The sequence below is a fragment of the Sciurus carolinensis genome, chromosome 7 (genome assembly GCF_902686445.1).
Source record: "Sciurus carolinensis chromosome 7, mSciCar1.2, whole genome shotgun sequence".
Taxonomy (NCBI): domain Eukaryota; kingdom Metazoa; phylum Chordata; class Mammalia; order Rodentia; family Sciuridae; genus Sciurus; species Sciurus carolinensis.
The window spans coordinates 116,079,340-116,098,561 of NC_062219.1; the positions used below are offsets into that span (position 1 = coordinate 116,079,340).

At 48.3% G+C, this 19,222-nt stretch overlaps 1 protein-coding gene across 3 annotated transcripts in view; it reads left to right on the forward strand.

Annotated features, from left to right (window-relative positions):
- Kif6 (kinesin family member 6) overlaps nucleotides 1-19,222 on the forward strand; it is a 392,117-nt gene that overhangs the window by 331,183 nt on the left and 41,712 nt on the right. The window lies entirely within an intron of this gene.

The following is a 19,222-nucleotide window of genomic DNA, read 5'->3' on the forward strand; positions in this document are numbered from 1 at the left end:
ACTTAAAAGGAGAAAAGGTTTATTTTGACTCACAGTTTCAGAGGTTTCAGTCCATGGTCCGTTCCACTGCTTTTGGACCTGTGGCAAGGCAGAACACAGGGGCAGGGAACACATGATGGAGCAAAACTGCTCACCTCATGATGACAAGGTAGTCGAGAGAAAGGAAAGAACAGGGAACCAATATCCCCTACAAGGTCACGCCTCCAATGACCTACTTCCTGCGACTAGGCTTCACCTCCTAAAGCTTCTATTACCTTAATTGTGCTGTCAGCTGGGGACCAAGCCTCCAGCTTGGGAGACATTTAAGACCCAAACCATAGAAGTAACCAAAATTAAATATTTATTACTTTTTACTTTTAACTATATCATGTTATATTTAATATATATTATGTAGTCACATATGTCTGCATTAGTTAAGTATTAATATATAACTTACAATAATTCCAAAAAGTAGAGCAAAAGAAATACTTAGGTCTAAAACTAGCAAAACATAGGGAAGATCCCTATGCTGAAAAGTACCAAACTGTAATGAAAAAAAAATTTTTAAAGGACCTAAATAAACGGAGACATGCTGTGTTCATGGACTGGAAAACTCAATAAAGGAAAGATGTCAGATCTCTGTAAGTGATCATTACATTTAATACAATTCTAATCCAAATCCCAGCAGAAATTCTGTAGCTATAAAAAAGGTAATTTTTAAATTTATCTAGAAAGACAATAGAATTAGGCTAACCAGAACAAGTTTATAAAAGAAGAATAAAGCTGGAGGAATCACCTACCTGATTTTAAGATTAACTATAAGCTGCTGTAATCAGGACGGTGCTGACACTGTCAAAAGTATAGACACATAAATCAATGAAACAGAACAGAGTCCAAAAATACACCCACACCTTTAAGTCTCATCGATTTTCAAGAAAATGCCAAAGCAAGGAGAAAAAAATAGTCTCCTCAGCAAGTGATGTTGAGACAATTGGACCTCCATATGCAAGTAAATATATAAATGAAACCTCTACCTAATCTCATACTATATACAAAAATTAAGTCAAGATAGATTATAGCTCCAAATGAAAAATGTTAAACTATAAAATTCAGAGGAAAGCAGAGGAGAAGCTCTTCATGACCAGCCAGGCAACACATTCTTAGATATCATACCAAAAGCATGATCCATAAAAGTTAAAAAGCGCCAAACTATACTTATCAAATTTTAAAACTTTTGTACAAAAGACACAGTTGAGAGAATAAAAAGACAAGCAATGAAATGGAAGAAAACATTTTCAAATGCCATGTCTGTGAAAGGATTTGGATACAGAATATAAAATAAACTCCCAAATTTCAACACTTAGAAAACAAACAGCTCATTCGTTTTAAAAAGGTTGGGGACGGTGGGGGACAAAAGACACAGACGCTTCACCAGAAGAGGACATAGGGTAGCAAAGAGCACATGCAAAACTGTTCAACATCGTTCGTCACAAGAGAAGCGTAAGTTAAAACAATCCTGAACTATCGCAGTAGCTTTGGTTTTATTATTATTATTATTATCATTATTATTATTATTATTATTTTGAACTGACAATGCCAAGTGCCGGCAAGTTCCACCGACTGGAACTGTCACATTGCTGGTCGGAATGGTACAGACACTTTGGAAAACAATTTATCAATCTCTCAGCCACCTACCCTAGAGAAATGAAAACTGAAGTCCACAGGAAGACCAATCCGCAGATATTTATAACAGTTCTCTTCATAATCACTAAATACTCAAAGCAACCCAAGCGTCCTCCTTCTGCCCGTGAGTGGGTGACTGGGACGTTCCCTAAGAAACCACCTGGCAATGGAAAGAGCAGACGCTGCTGGGTACGACAGTGGAGGATCTCACAGGCCTCGGCCTGAGTGACATCTGCAACCTGATCCCATTTGTGCGACATTCTGAAAAATCTAAACGACCTGAGGAAAAGCAGGAGTGGAAGGAAGGTGTGACCCCCAACGGGGCAGGAAGGAGTTTGGGGTTCATCGCGCTGTTGGGAATCTTGGTGGTTCAGTGGTGGTGCAGACTGTGTCTGTGTTAAAACGCATGGAAGGTCTGGGTGGAGCTCAGTGGTAGAGCGCTTGCCGGCGTCACCAGGCCCTGGGTTCCATCCCCACCCAGCACCGCCAGGGCGGGGGACAAAGCACTGTAAGCCCACCAAGGAAAGAAGACAGGAGGGAAGGTTAAACCCTACGCCTCAGCTTTTGAAATGAAACTTCCGCAGAGGACCGACTTTTCTTTCAATTTCTCTAGAAAGTGTGCCTCAGGCAGTGGTGTGTGGGTTGGGAATACCGGTGTCGGGGAAGGGGGGTTCTCATCCCGAACACAGTAGGAGCTTTCACCACAGTTTTTCCTCAGTGCGGGCAGAGCAAACAGGTAGTAGAGGGCTTCTGTGGTCAGACAGTGGGCAGAAGCTCCACGTCCCAGATTTACTCATTCAGCAATCACTGTGCACCCGTTAAGCTGGAGGCCCTGTGGGGAACACCGATCTGTGGGAGTGATCCAGCCTCCCCCGGTACTCACAAGCTGGCCAGGAGCAGAGGACAAAGAAGACCCCTGAGCTGTACCTGCCGCTACTCTGCAAACCCCCTGTAGTCCAGTCGCAGTTGGACCTTGATGGAGTGATAGGTCACCACAAATAAGTGTCCTTGTAAAAGACTTGGGACTAGTTTATCAGAAATAATCATCGTGGTGCCATTTCCCCTTTTACGACCAGCCCAGCAGTATCTGTGACTTATAAATGTGCCTCATGATTTTCTGATCTTGGTTCCACTTAGAAGAAGTTGGATTATATTTTAGTCTCTCTTTCGGTAACAGTGTTTCATCCTACACCAGGGAGCCTATCCCTGGCTCCCTACGTTGCTGCACAGTTCTGCCAGACACAGAACAGACTGTGACATAGGCCAGGGGCCCAGAGGAGGATGCCTTGTTTACATTGTTCTAGCATGGGACCTTGAAACAGCTTGAGTCCCTCGTGCCCCTGGGTGGGGTCCACCTCTGCCGGGGTTGGTGGGAGGAAAGCTTAGTATCTAGCAACACATCATCACCGCCCCAAGTAAAAGCTGATCTCCATGAAGGAAAAAAAGAGGAGTTAAACAGATTCCCATGTCAGAGAGCCATTTCCAAGGTGTCCCTCCAGAAGGGAAACTGAGGCGGCAAGTGAGAGACAGCTCACCTCAGCCTGCAGAGAGTAAGCCACAGTCTAGGGGCCCTGGTATCTATTATGGTCAGTGCAAAATGAGGGGCTGCTACAACCACTCCCATCTGCCAACCCAAAAAGCAAACCAGACCCCCCAAACACCAGCCAGGTCTATAAGAAATCAGGCAATAGACTGGCTAGAATGTTTAATTTCCTCTGCTTCTCCCTTTTTTGGCTTTGGTGCCAAAGAACTAGCTCTGTTTGTAAGAGACTGTATTAACTGTGGGCAGTAGTAATATTTTTCAGACAGGCAGGATGAAGAACAAGACATAAAGGATGGGGCAGAAGCCACCAGAGCCACTCACATCCCTGGGCAATGCCCGCACAGGAGCATGACTTCATCCCCTTCCAGCTGGGATGCATGTGGGCCGGGCTGGTCCTGGGGATGCCACACCCGGTAAGCCTCCACCAATGACTGCTGAGAAATCATTGACCCCGACTCCTTCTTCCTTCAGGAGTGGCAACTCTAAGTTGTGTGTCCTCCACTGCTCCCAGAGTCGCTGCAGGATGGAGTGCCAGGTGCCCAGGTGGTGACTGACTTGCTATTGCTCCCTTTCTTGGCCACTTCCCCGGGTCCCCCTTCCACCTCCCCACTTTCTTACAGTGTTCCCAGGAAGCATTTCCCAGACCACTTGCATCTGCTTCAGGGAGAGAGGGTCACCCAATGGCACCCCCAGGTAGAGAACTTGGGTGCAGGGAAGACGGGAAACTGGGAGCTGGATGATGCTGAGCTGAGAGAATCAAAGTGAGTTGAAGAGCTTTAGGAAGAGTTGGGCCCCTTGGACAGCCCCCTAGATATCTCTGTCCTGAATGATAATGTCACGCTCTAAGGAATCAGGGGTGTTCAGCTTGCCATCTGGCTACGTGGTTCTGTTCTCGCTGTCTATGCAAGATGTCGGCTCACCCCTCCTCTGCCCTTGTATTTGCATAGTTGGTGACTTCCTAAAAGCCAGGTTAAAAAAACACCAATTCCACTAAACACCCCCACATTATTAAAATAACAGCCCACAAAGGATTGTTGACATTAGTCTGCTGACATGTAATCAATCCATGGAAAACAGATTCTTGCAATTTCTGTGGTACAGAAAACCATTACGTCAAGCATATTGTGTCAAGCAGATAACATCCCAGGGCCCAGAGTAAAGGCCTCACCAGAGACTGCATGTCACACCTATTCATCGGTACCCTTGACCGTGAAGAGAAGAGATTACAAACATCAGTTGCTGTGAGGGAGTCGCACCCGTTTCCAGTGACAGTCAGCTCAGAATCCTCTCACAGAGCGGGTGGACTCCGAAGCTTCTCCACAGCCCTCTCCAGTCTCCTTGCCACGCGCCCACAACTTCTGCAAAGCGAGAGTTATTTCAAGTGGAGGCCCTTGGGATAAAGAACAATCCTCAGATTCCTCTATTAATCCCTTGGCCACTTCTCTGGCCTCCTGATGCTGACCAAATCTAGATCAGGTGTGTTTGTTTTGGACCCCACGAGGCCTGCCAGCGTGGCCAGTACAGAGCCGTCTGCAAAATATTAGCTTTTGATATTTTTAAGAAGGGCGAAAAAGAATACATTTAACCAGATTTCATTTCTTCAGCAGTTTGTGAGTTAGGATTGGCCTGAGTTAGGAATATAATCATCCAGCCTGCGTTTGAAAGAATGCTGTCTTTTTCCAGTGTGCGTGGCCTTCTCGCCTCTCGCCCGCCCTATAAGCCACCCCATTCCTATTCCTGGAGGGGTGACAGCATTACAGAAAACTTCTCCCAATGAGTCCCACATGCCCCAGGGCTCACCAGCCTGGGACAGTCAAATAGAGCTGTCCACCCTTTTTATTCCCAGATTATTATGACCAGTCTCCTCCAGTTTTGCTGCTGGAAATGAGTCCACCCATCTCAACACAAATCCCTGAGCCGCTGCTGAGCGGACCTCCGGCACTGCCTCATGAGTACTCTGGAGGGTTGCCTGGAGCCTCCTCTCGTCTTTCTCCCCCTCCTCCACACCGCAGGGGTGACCTTCTTTAGCACATACTCTCCTCTGATGGCACCATTACTGGTGGCCACTACCAGGACTCAAGGACCCAGTGTGTCTGGCCACCACATCTGACTAGGCCAGACTGACTTCCCAGAAGCCTTGAACTAATGGGAGAGTAGCTGAAAGCTACTTAGGAAAGTGGGGCTCCTGGAGGGCTTTGGCATGGTGATCTCTGGGCCTCCCGGATGGAGGCCTCCATGTCCCCTCAGCCAGGTGTGCTCCAAGCTGCACCCTGCTTTGGACTTGGGACCCAGCTACCTATTTTCATATTCACTCTCTTTGTGGAATTATCTTGACTCATAGCCCTGACAAGATCGCAGAGGTGTGTTTCCCAAAATAGTGGGCTAGTCTGTCTTCAGTGATAAAAGCATGTCACCCATCCAGCCGGGGCTGCCCCCAGCAAACCGCAGCTTGTCCCATCTTTCATCAAAAGCACTGTTCATTCATGGGGATGCTGTTAGTCTGTTGAGCCAGGCAGTTCTTGGTTATTGCTGGACCAGGCCCAGCTCACTAAATCTCAGCAGCTTCATTCCCCCATTTTCGTGACCTCTACTCAGTACCTAGATGAGAACTTTCATTCAAGTGCAAGGTGGAGACAAGATTAGGCCTGTACAGCCATCCACCATGGTCCACCTCTGTTCCCAGCTTGGTGGAGCAGACGTTCTGATAAGAACACACACCACACTGTCTCGATCCTCCAGAGAAACAGAACCAATTGAATACACATATATCGGGAGAGATTATTTTAAGAAATTAGTTCAGGAGATTGTAGGGGCTAGCAAATTCAAATTCTGCAGGGCAAGCCTGCAGGCTAGACACCCAGGGGGAGGAGTTGATATTACATGTCAAATTCAAAGGCAGTCTGGAGGCAGAATTTCTTCTTCCTCTGAGGAACTCAGTCTTTTTCCTTGTAACGCCTTCAACAGATTGGATGAGGCCCATCCACATTAGGGAGAATAATCGTCTTAACTCAAAGTCTACTGATTTAAATGGTAATCAACCATCTAGACAAGCACTTCCCAAACATCTGGGCACAATAGTCTGGTCAAGTTGGCACAGATTAGCTCTCACAACATCTGAGCACAAATACTGCTTTTTAGGGGGAAAATATCTCTCCAGCTATGTGGACATGTAGTTCTGCTGAAGAAACACCCAGTCTGTTTTTCTGAACACAGAACACTGAGCCAAACACCTAAGTCTTACGTCATAGTACGTGTTTTGGGGCATTTCATTTTTAGAGCATCCCCAGGAATAACTGGATCTTTACTAGTACAAACCACAAATGGTCCACTAGAATGATTAGATTATCTCCAACAGAGCTTGTTTTGCCTCAAAGATAATATCCAGACTCTTCCAGAGAAGGCAGAAACTGCTTCTAACTCTGGAAATGTTAATCTTCCCAAGTTCAAAGAATGTAAAGGTCTGGTCCCTCCTGGCACTTATCAGACCACCGGAGCAGCTGACGACCAGCATACTCCACAAGCCGAAAGGAAACAGTTCTGCTGCAGCGAGGATTAGGAATAAGAGCTGTGCCCTGGGATGTCCCAAGACGCCAGCTTGTCACGTCTAATTTGTAGGTGGAGTTGTCCAGCCATCCCCAGGGACCTGAACATCCCTTTGATAAGTAAAGCTGTAATCAAGGATTACGCCTTTGTATGAAAGACAAGATTAAGTGAGCAAGAAAGCCTGGGTACGTCCCTACAGACACCGGCGTATTCACCAAAACAAGACACTAAAGCCAACGCGGGAAAGAACTGTAGTCACAACCAGGTGCAGCCCAGCGGCGGAGTGCGTGCTCCACATGCCCAGGGCCCAGGTTTGGCCCCCCTGCAAAAGATAAAAACACAGGCTGCCACTGAGGTCATCAGTGTGTCCTAGCTTCCCCTCGTATCACTTCTTGGACATGGACAATCTTGGAGGATCTCTCTCGCCTGAAGTTTCCGCGCAAAGCTGGTAGCTCACCGTTATCTTTGTGTGCCGTGGCAGCTCCTTCCCTGGTCTGCTTCTCTCTTCGCTCGGTGCTCACTGCCTTCCCCATGTTGTCCCGGAGTCGTTGCCTCCCCAGAGATGCAGCTCCCTGTGGCATCAGACCTGGCCGTGGAATGAAATCGCAAAAGCATTATGGGCCGAGTCCAGTGCCGGGAGGGTCCGTTCCCTCCCCAGGAGGGTCCCTACCTTCTGCATTGTCAATAACTGCCCTAAGAGTCTGACTACTCCCTCCTGAGACGTAATAGACAGTAAAGAGCTGTTTCTTTTTCTCTGTTCTGTGAGCAAACTTTATGTTAGAGACCCTGCATAGGCCTCGGATGCATTGATTAGGGATTTTTTTTAAAAAAAGAGGAAAAAGCCCCAATGATTGGATGGGTCTAAGATGATGTCAGATAACCTATAAAAATTGTGAGAAACTGTGGATCAGGGCTCAGAATCTTGGAGTGCTAATCTCCTCTGGGCACCGGCGTAAAATAAAGCTTGGTTTCTCCTACTTTCCGAGGGCCGTACACCTGTACACACACACCTGTACCTGGCCCCCAGGCCGCCCCCTTGACGGAGGAGGAAGGGCAGTTCTCAGGTGGCGTGTGCTCCCCATCAGCTTCCTGCCTCTCTCCCTCTCCGCCCCTGGGGCCGCTCTCTACTTTGCCTCTTTTCTAGCCCTAACGTCCAGGTTCTCGTATTCTCCAAATGCTGAGGCCCACGGGGGCAGAAATCTGGAAGAAACAGGGCTGTGTGTGCTGGCATCCCACGTAGGCAGAAGTCAAGTTCAGGGAGGGAGAATGATGTTCTTCCTCAATTTGTCATTCCTGAAAAGCCTCCTCTGCAAAATGGTGGGCGAGTTCATCTCTACCTCTCCCCTCTTTGAAAATATTTAGCCACAAGGGAAACACAAGGAGCTCTGGTCTTATTTTCTGGAAGAAGGAAAAGAAAGAAAATAACAGGATGAGGGCAAGAATCATCCCAGGCTCTGACAACAGAACCATTTCCACCAACGATTCTAGCAAGCTTATTAAAAAGTCATTTACTTCCAATTACAGAAATCAATCATATTTGACTATAAAGAAATATGACAGACCCCACTACTAATGAAAGGAATGGTGACTCTGAGGACTGGCAGAAAGTTTAGTAAATATAAACTAAAGTCATTAAAGGTTGTTGTGGAGTCGGTGGCTGCCAGAGGGCCTCAGCCTTTGGGCACAACCCTGGTTTGGATTTTTGCAAGGACACCTGACTGCCCCCCCCCCCATGGGAGACAGAGGCACTATAGTGAGGTCTGCTGGGCCCAAGGTGACTTGTGAATTTATGACTGAAAGTGCTGCCAGAAAAGAGAACAAGGGAACTGCAGGCGCCGAGCCGTATTTCAAGGTAATCAAGGCCTCAGAACAATCCCAGGGGGTTTCTTCAGTCCTCGAGGCAGTGCCGCTTGTCGCGCAAGCCACCCACTTGTAATGCTTGCCCTCTTTCCACCGCCACCACTGCTACCCCTTATGCATCTGTGTGCCAGGGTCTGTGCTGGGTGCTGAAGGTACCTTTTTTTTTTTTTTTTTGGTACCAGGGATTGAACCCAGGAGTGCTTAACCACTGGGCCACATCTCCAGCCCTTTATAAAACTTTATTTAGACACAGTACCTCACTGGGTTGCTCAGAGCCTTGCTAAGTTACTGAGGCTGACTTTGAACTCAAGAGCCTCCTGCCTCAGCCTCCCGAGCCACTGGGATTACAGGCCTGCACCACCGCGCCCATCTGCTGTAGGTACATTTTATCTAATTCTAATTCCTCCAGCAACATGGCAAGGTTGGTTTATCACTCTGTTCTAATGAAGAAACAGGCTTAGAGTAATTAAGCAGCCCAATGTCACAGGTAGTAAGGGCCCGTGACCAATGCTAATCACCTGTGCCCCAAACCCACATCCTTTCCACAGTTCTGGGCTCAGGATTCCCTGGGCAGCTTCCCTGCCACTTTCTCACCCCTCCTGCTGATGAGTCTTCACCACCATTCAGCTTTCTCCAGGGGTGGGTCACCATTCTCTGACTCCTCAGTGCCACCATGATTTCCCAGCATTCCTGCTAGCCTCCCGCCTCGGGGCCCAGTCCCCTTTGTTTTCCTTGAGTGGTTTTCCCTGAGTTGCGCTAATAAATCCCAGCCAAATTCCTTGACCCCACAGTAGTGACTGCAAAGATAGAGCACAGGGGCCCTCACAGGTTAGACCCAGGAAAGAAGCAATGTGTAGCTGCAGCACGTGAAGAAAGAGCTTTTGAACCTGAAAGTTGAACTCATTTCCACTCAATTTCATCTTACACTTCTAAACGCATTGTCATGTTTCTCTTGATCAACAGCCTCTTCGCATGGAGGATAATTCTCACAGGACAAGTACCCAGTTCTGGGTAAAGCAATTATTTTGCAGGCCAGCTGGAAATTGGACCAGCACTAAGCCTTAATTGGAGCATGTTTCTTCCCAATGACTTTTTTTTCTCCCATAAGCACTAACTGATTCAAAATTAAGTAAATAGAATCAAGTTTTCTAGGACTGAGCTTATAATTTATCATAAAGAGCAATGCAACATTGACTGTTTTCATGTTTTATTCCAAGTTTTTAAAACTATATGCATTGCAAAATCAAAGCTCTTAATGCTTGGGGTTGATTTTATAACCCTCAAGTGAACCCTGACCTCAACCTCCACAGTTAGTGAGGGGCCTCTACAAACTAGCCTCCTCTGCAAGTAGGAGACTACTGGGGACAGATGAAATATACCTGTCCTGCCCTTGCTGGAGTAGAGGAACTCCAAATGCTCCTATGCACTCCAGAGAATGTCCCCTGCATGGATGGAAGTCAGAGGCTGCCGCTGCACAGGCCCTGCTCCCCAGCCCATACAATGTCCCTGGCAACCAGAATCTCACCTTCAAACAGAAGTGAACGATTATGATCTACAGCTACTCAGCCAAGGAACACCTTGGAAGCCAGCTCTATCCTGACCTTGCTGAGATAAGAACCTCCAAGCATCTAAAGTAACATCTTTTGAATGGACGCCAACATAATCACCAACCCTGAGCTCCCTGAGATGTTTCATATTTAAAAATTCATGCTGGTTGCTGAGCTGAAAATTTTCCTTCTGCTTACCTACTTGGATCTCTGCATTTGTTTGAGCCTTTAACAAATGTGCTTATTTATTTAATTCTCTGAATATGTTTATGGAATATTATCACATGCCGGAATAGTGATATCAATAAACTCCTTAGCTTAATTAAGCGTATACAATAGCCAAATGCCTAAGCCTCAGACAGAATGTGCTAATCTGGTATGATTATTATGATTACTTGGATAACCCAAGTGAATATCCCATAGGAAAAGAAATTGGGTCTCCCAGACATGGTATAATTTGGTCATTTTTTATAAATGAGAGCATTCCCCAAAATGTGATCATCCTGTCCTGTCCTGATGATAAGAGAGGCGCTGTCTTGAAAGCCCAGACTGCTGTCTGGTGTTTTCATCCCCAGCTGAAGAGCTCATCAATTACTGGGCATGTCCTCCTCCCCCTGACAGGGCCGCGGTGACAAGGAGTTCTTGGAAAATTCCCCTGAGACGAAATCAGCAAGTTCCAATGTTTTTTTTTCCTTGAAATTATTGATAATAGTTTTGGAGTGAGTTGCTTCTCTCTCTCTCTCTGTGCTTTAATTATGTTATCAAATATAAAAATTAACACACTGAATGAAAAGAAGAATTTTGAATTCTGGAGAATTGAAATGTCATTTTAGAATGAGAAGACATAAAAACATTTGCCCAAGCTGGACATAGTGGCATACACCAATAGTCCCAGCTACTCTGGAGGCTGAGGCAGGAGGATCACTTGAGACCACAAGTACAAGACCAGTCTGTGCAATACACTGAGACCTTGTCTCCAAAAAAATTTTTTTAATTTTCCCAGCATTTAGACCACTCCTAATGTCCCCTGTGTTTCATTGCTGGCCCTTCCTCTTACGAGAATCAGGGAAGGACCTGTCTTCTTGACCCCAGAAGGGCTGCCGGCTCCCCAGAGGCCTCCCCACCTCCCACCCCCAGGCCGACGGAAATCCCTGAGTTCTGCTGCTGTCTGGCTCCCTCTCTCTCCCAGTCTCAGTCAGGCTATGGGTGAACAGCAGCTTTGACAGATGCTCTGAGGCTGAGCACTCCTCCACTGCCCAGTCCCTGTCACTGACTCTTGAGTTATGGGTACTGCCGGTCAGCACACGTGACATGTGCCATCCCATGCATGACTCAAGCACAATCTCAGTGTGCTGTAGCAGCATCAGCTTCCTCCTGAGGAGGGCTTGGCAATGTTCCTTTATTTAAACCATAAATCATACATGCTCAATAAAGTCCAATTTCCTTTTTTATCTTGTTTGGCTTCCAGTTCTCCCACCTATCCATCCCCTACCCCACCTCTGCTCTGAGCAGCTTCCATCACATCTTGGTAGATATCCACTCATATAACCTCTGTGCTCTCATGATCATGTATACACGCACAAGAGTGTGCACACTTGCACACACAGAATCATGCATGCACACAGGTAAAGCTCTGGCCATTGTTTCCTGGGCCAAACGCAGGGTTATCTGTACCCCATTCATTTCTTGCTTCCAGTTTCTCTGTCCTGCCTTCTGTTGAATTGCTGGAGTCTGGCATCCCCTGCCCCCGTATCCCCTCCCTTTTTCCTGGTCTTCTATTGATTTGGCTGCGATGGTACGTATTTTAATTCTTCTGGAATTGAAAAGTAAGCATGACCACGTTTGTAGTGATTCCCAACCACATCCAAGGTCGCAGCTTGTTTCAGCTCCCCATGGAACAGCCCATCAGTTTATTGCCACCTTGTTGTTATTGTTTAGTTTTCACACACACACTCTCACACACACACACACAGACACACACACACACACACGTTCCTCAGGGTCAACAGTGACATATTTTTGCTGAAATACCCTCTTCGTGTTCCATGCTCACCGTCTCTTCTTTCTTCCTGGGTCTTTCTCCATGTTCACTTCTTCTTTCTGGTCCTAACAACTCAGACACTTTTGCAGTTCTTATCAGTGGCTGGGCACTCTTTTAACCTGACCTAATTCAATTCACACAACAGAGGCTATTACCCTCATTTTTCAGATGAGGAAACTGAGACATACTGACATTCAGTGACTCGGTGGCTCCGTAAGTGGCGAAGCTGACGTGCCAGGCAGGGAGCCTGGCTGCAGAGGCCGTGCACTTCATCTACAGGCTGGCTGCCCCTCGGTCGAGTTCCCTCAGAGTGGAAGGCCTGTGGGTGGTAAAGGCGCCTGGTCCCCTTACGACTGTCTGTACGGTGCCCACATCCATGAATGATGGCTTGACTACGAATAAGATGCACATTGGCAGTTATTTCCCTCCTTTGTCCCTGACCCACACTGATGTCACATTGCCGACTGGGCTGTCACCTGAGTTGTTCCTTGGCAGGTCCCCTGGAAGCCATCAGTTGTGGTTCTGTGGTTTCGCTGTGATGTATTTAGGGGTGGATTGATTTTCGTTTATTCTGCTCAATACTCAGAGTACACTTTCAACCCCAAGGTTTATGTTTTTCTCTAATTCTGGAAAAATCTCAGTGACTCTTCAACTACTGTCCATTTTCTGCAGCCTCCAGTCCCTTCTCAAACTCCTGTTAGACAGTGATGATCTCGTCTCTTCCTGTGGTTTTCACCTGCTCTTGCCGTCTTTATCTCTGCTGTCTGGACTGTGCTCAGGGTGTTTCCATACTGTCTTCCAACTCACTGTTTTTGATTATCATTATTAGCACACAATGTAAAAAATACACATTGTGACATTTTCATACACACATCCAACGTCCTCTGATCATATCCACCCTCCCTCTCACCCTTTCTTTTGAAACAGGTCAGTCCAGGGCCTATTCCCTTATTCTCTCTATTGTTTTTGTTTATTCAGTGACTATTTTTCCCTTTAAAAAACTCTTTCCTAGCCACCCATTCTTATTTCATTTGTGCCTGCTTGTTGTTGCATGATATCATATTTATTTTTAATAAGAACTTGTCTGTCACCGTTAACCTCTTTGAGAAGCCTGGACACACCTGAAAGTCTTTGTCTTGGGAGGATCACCTGGCACAGCCACCATGGGGAGCAGCACTCAGACGTGCTGAGACCCAGCAGAGGCATTTCTCACGGGCTCGTAGGATGTGTTCAAGGTCCTCACAGCACAGTTTGTGTTAGTGAGGCTGGTAGGAGAACAAGCCAGTCGTTGGGCTCTCAGGAAATAGAAGTAGAATGTCGAGGTGTACATTATGGAATGTATGTAGCAATGAGAAATGGGAAACCGGTGCACATACAGAAGAATGGGTGAATGTCAAAAACAGAGCACTGACCAACTAGGAAGCAACAGGACGAGATCTGTGACCCAATGTCACTTTCCTAGATTAAAAATCACCCGGAAAACCTCAACACAAACTGTAAGGACACATACAATAAAAGGATGTACATCAAACCCATTAGAACAGTATCCTGTCAGAAGAGGAGAGCTGAGAAGAGAGCATGGGGCACAAGGCCTGGGGGTCAAAATACACACAGGCACATGCATGCATACATACACACATGCATGCTTGTAAGTGTGTGTGCATAGGTGCACGTATAATGCATATACATCACACCCACACATGCATGTGTGCATGTGTGTGTCACATGTGTCTGCGTGTGCAGGTATGCATGTGTGCATGGTGTGCATTTTGTACACATACATGCATGCATACAGAAGTTTTCTCCAGACTGATTAGGAAGGTGTACCCTAAACTGAAGAGTAAGATGAACTCAGCCTTCAGTGTTCCGACATCCATAAATGTCTTTATCTGCCGGTCCAGAAAATGACTTTCATTTGTAACTCATTCTCGTTCCAACCATTGACTTGACTATCTCTTCTTAACGTTCTATTTATTCCTCTCTTTTGGCATTCGGGTGAGCGGGCCTGTTGTTGCTGAGACCCATCTTATTTATTTCTCTTACTCTTTCTCTTTGTGCTCATTCCTCTCTGGTTGACAGACCTGCTAGGTCCCCAGTGCAGAACCAGCTCTAACTGACAGCGCCGAGTTACAGCACCGGGGACGTGGCGGGTCCTGTCATGGAGTGAGTGAGCGTCTTGGCTTGGCAGGAGGAGGGTCTGGGTTTGTGCCTTTCAAACCCTCCCACCTCCTTGGGCTGGCAGTGGGATGGGACCCAGAACCCGAGGAGCGTCTGAGCTCATCCTTGTCTCAGGCCCCTTCACTCCCAGGGCAGCGGGGCGTCCACGGCCTCAGCTCCAGCCGCGCGCCTGGCTCCCGCCCCACTTTGCACGGTGCACTCTGGGTTACCTTCCTGCTTCTGGAACCAAGCAGCCCTGCACGCTCAAGCCTTGGCTCAGCTCACTATTCTGTGTTTCTGTCCTGCTTCCAGACTTCAGAAATATGTCTTGTGATCTAAGCCAGCTACGTCTTCTTGATACTCTCACTTTTATTTTATCCACCATAAAATAAAGTGGGAAGAGGTGGTTCCTGCCTCAACAGATTTTCAAATTAGACCAACAAGTTTGAATAAAGCCTGATGAAATATATATTAGCAAGGAGGAGATGAATTGTCTGGTTTTAAGCCTTCAAAGGATTTATACTCCTGTTAGTTGGAAATCCATCTAAGGATTACACACTTAATTTATTCCAGGCCCATTATTTTTACAAACAGCCTTACAAACAGCCTTTAGGGATCTAACATTTTGGTTATCACAGATCCTCTGTGTTTGTACAAAAAAAAAAAAAAAAAAAAAAAACTAGTTTTCTACATCATCACTGAAATCAACACTCGGGATTCAGAACCACTAACCAGACCTCCCATTTCAAAGAGCCCCTCAGGCAGGAAACAAGGCCGGTGTGTTCTCTGCGCACCCCAGTTCTAACTTCTGATGTTTATTTTAACTTGAGCTTACTGGGATACTACAGTAGTTGAACAGAAGACTAGATGTTACCTGAGTCCAGAGTCCCCAGGAATCACCCAGCATCCCAGAGTAGGAACACTACTCCGTCTCCCTGCCCAGCCCTGTTCCTCCACAGAGCCTTCCCTCCAGCACCTGTCCCAAACCAGTGCAGAGCTGCCCTTCTCTGCTCCCTTGTCCCAGCACTTAGCTTTGACTGAGCACCTCTCTCAACACCCCTGCTCTGAATCTCACCTCTGCTAACTAAGCCACCCTTCCCTCCGGTAAACTCACCTCTACCACTGATCAGACAATAGCAACCTTAATAATGTGGTATCCTTTCAATCCATCTGAAAGGGCCTCAAACCTAAAACTAGAATGGAATATTGTATACACTGGCATTTTGTTCCTTACTCCTAAAAGCAGTCATTATGCCAGGCACAGTGGCTCATGCCTGTAATCCCAGTGGCTAAGGAGGCTGAGACAGGAGGATCGCAAGTTCAAAGTCAGCCTCAGCAATAGCGAGGCACTAAGCAACTCTGTGAGATCCTGTCTCTACATAAAGTACAAAAAAAGGGCTGGGGATGTGGCTCAGTGGTCGAGTGCTCCTGAGTTCAACCCCTGAACCAAATAAATAAATAATAAATAAATCAAATATTATTGCAGTTATACCATCATTCTTAATTTTCAAATGATTAAATTGAGGCTTTGAGATGCTAAGTAACCCACCCAGCTAAAAAGTAGTAGAGTTAGGATCTGAACACAACTCTGGCTGACTCCAAATTTACAATTATATTCTGATATAATAAAAAAGGCCAAAAAGTTTGCTTCATCTCAAGTCCAACTCCGAGAGATTGGTTCTAGGTGCCCAGTGTGCTGTGTGGAAGAGCCAAGCTCAGACTCAGCAGAGAAACAAACCACTTGCTATGGTCTGGATGTGGTATAAATGTGCCCCCAAGGTTCACGTGCTGGAAGCCTGGTCTGCAATGTGGCAGTGTCGGAAGGTGGGACGTACAAGAGGCGAGGCCTATTGGGAGGGCCTCGGTCGCTAGAGGCATGTCCTTGAAGGGATTGTGGGACTCAGACTTCCTCCTTAGTGATATGATTTCTTCCTCCCACCATCGCCATCTGCCATGAGGTGACATAGCCAAGTGGGGCCCTCACAAGAACCTGCACTATTGTTGTTTGTACTTCTATCCTCCAAAACTGTGAGCTAAATAAACCTCTTGTCTTTGTTAAGTTAGCTTGCCTCAGATGTTTCATTATAGTAACACAACATCCTAATATACCAGCCATGATAGGGAGCAAGGTCAGTGATGGGTCCAGAGTTTAAAAGCAAGAGCATACGAGTCACCTATTTGCTGATCTCTGTATTGTGCTACTTTTCTTTGGCCGGGATAGAGTTTTCTCCTAATTTGTATATTCCACAGTACTTAGAACATAGTGCTTAACACATAGTAGATGAGTGATAAATATTTATTGATTGGTAATGACATAAACATCCTCAGTAGTCACAGCATCACAGAAATCCCAGGGGCCGCCTGCAACAGCCCTGTCAGGGGAGTCATAAGTGGCTAGCTGTCCTCTGGCCTGGCCAAGCAGCTTTCACTTGGTGAATGATCTCAAACTAATATGCATGCAAAACAAAGTGTGAAGCATTAAGGAAAACTGTTGTAACCAAAAAGAGCAATTATCCATATGCAAAATCAGTTGTTCGGAGTTTGTACAGAGTTCGTAACAGCGAAACCATACAGGAGATGGAGTGCCACCCACACAGGCCCTGCGTGTGGCTGCGTTTAGGGCCACACACTTCCTATGAATGGCTGCAGGCGTGGAGTCCTTCCCACCCCTGCTGCCACCCGCTCTGTCAAGTAATGAATGTCAGGGAGAGAGGGTGTTTCGGTTGCTAACTACCAACTTCTCTGCGCACAGCTTTCCTGTCCTGCCCTGCCCCTTTGGGTTTTGACCCTGATTTAGGCTCCCTGCTTCCCTCCCCGACTGTCTCCTGCCTCAGGCTGGGAGTTCTGTTTCCGTTTCATCTCTTTTCCATACCTCTGGATGGGGATGTGTCCAGGAAGCCAGGCCAAAACCAGCAAATTTATCACAGTGGTAATGACAGCAAGCTGCATGCTCGGTGGATTCTGCAATCCCCCTCAACCCCTGCTAGTGCCAAAACCCACGGAGCTGCGAGATCCAGCAGATTACAGACGCTGCTATCTTCACTTGATGGATGGCTCTGCTGGAAAATGCAATCAGCCATCAGCCGTATGGCTATTTCAGGAAGCTTGTTTGGGGAGATCTCCAAAAAATTTGCCATGGGCAGGAGGGTGAATGTGAGTCCATTCACCGAAGCCGAGAACGGCTCCATTTCAGAACTACATTTGGCAATATAGAGCATCATAAAGACCCACTTTTGGCCACTAGGGCTGCCTCATGACTCTGAAAATAAGTCTCTAAGTTTGTGGAGTTTGTAGACCTCTCCATCCTGGTTAAAATCCCCCTCTTCATGTCCATGAGCAAACCAGGGGCTGTGGAGGACCTCAAGTCCCTCATGCCAAAGCAGCGTCCCCAGGGCTTGGGGGAAGGATTTCCCCAGGAGCAGGGAAGTGTGATGGCCAAGTCCAACACCCACTGTGGGCGAGGCCACGGTTGGAGGCCCACGATCAGGGAGGCCTGGAGTCAGGGAGGCAGCTTTCCCGGGAGGAAGTAGCCCAAGGTGTGCATTAAAGGCCAGTCAGGAGGGCAGTTCCCAGGCGTGGGAGAGGCCCGCGGGCGAGGTGCCTGAACCAGACGCCGAGGAACAAGCAGGGGTCAAGGCGGCCTGGGCCTCCACTCGGGGGAGATGAGAGCGCCTCCACGGCCTGCGCTGAACCGAGAGGCGTTTCTGGTGGCATCTGCCTCGGAAGCGTATCCTTTGGTCTGAAGCCGCGTACACGTAAGCTTCCCAAAAACCAGCCCAGCGTGTCAGATTCAGACGAGCCTCTGTCCAGCGCTGTCCTTGTGCTCCCCCACGGCTTCCCTCCACAGACAGGGACAATAGAGGCCACGTCACGGCCGTGGCCGTGGCTGGCCCGGGTGTCGGGTCATTTTCCGGGTGACCCCGGGCTCACCAGTATTCTCCACGAGCCAGGTCTCCCCCTCCCCAGCTCCCCTTAAACACCCCGCCCCAGAATGAGGGGCACATTGCTCAGGCCTCCTCTCTCTGCAGCGTCCTCCCCAGCGGGCACACAGGGAAGGCGCAGCCATGCGGGAACCCACGCCCTCACGCCACCACCACGTGCCTCTGGGACCCCTGAGGGACGGGGACGCCGACCGGGGAGGACAAGTCAGCCGAGGCGGTGGGGCCGTGGGCGGCGCTGGGTAGGACAGCCCTCGCCCGGACGCGCGGCCCCGGGGTCCACCCTCAGCACCACAATAACAAAAAGACCCCAAAACAAACTAAGCACCGAGATCGTGCTGTCCTGAGGTGGGCGAAGGGCCGCGCCCGCCAGCCAGGGACGGTCTTCCTGTGCGGAGAACAGAGCAGCGCGGTTCTGGAAATCCAGGCCAGCAGGCGGGCGGCGCGGCAGCGGGCCAGCCAGCACCTCTCGTCGGAGGAGCAGGCCGGCTCCCAGCCGGGCGAGATGCCACCGCTCCGCAGGGGGACTCCCGGCTGGGCTGGGCTCGACCCTCTCCGCCACCCCTGCAGTCGTAATCCTGGCAGTGCCCCCGCGCCATGTGAGGGACAGGGCTCCCGGGACGGCGGCACTGTCTGCTCACGTCTGAACCCGAGGATCAGCTGCGGCTCGGGGCTGAACGACGCCCTTCCCGTGGGGAAGGAGCCCCACTGCCCAGCACCCGTGGCTCAGCTCATCCTCCACGGGGACACGTGCTGCAGACGCACTGACGTCTCAGCCCGCGTGCTGCGTGTCCCCCCTGCTGTGCTGGTGTCGACCATGAAATCAGGGAAGGGTAGGGACTAAGGAGGCCTGGCGGCCACCACGTGCCAGTCCCACCCCGGGCAGGAATTCTCCTCCTCACGTCCCTTCTGACTGTCCCCCAGCTTCTGC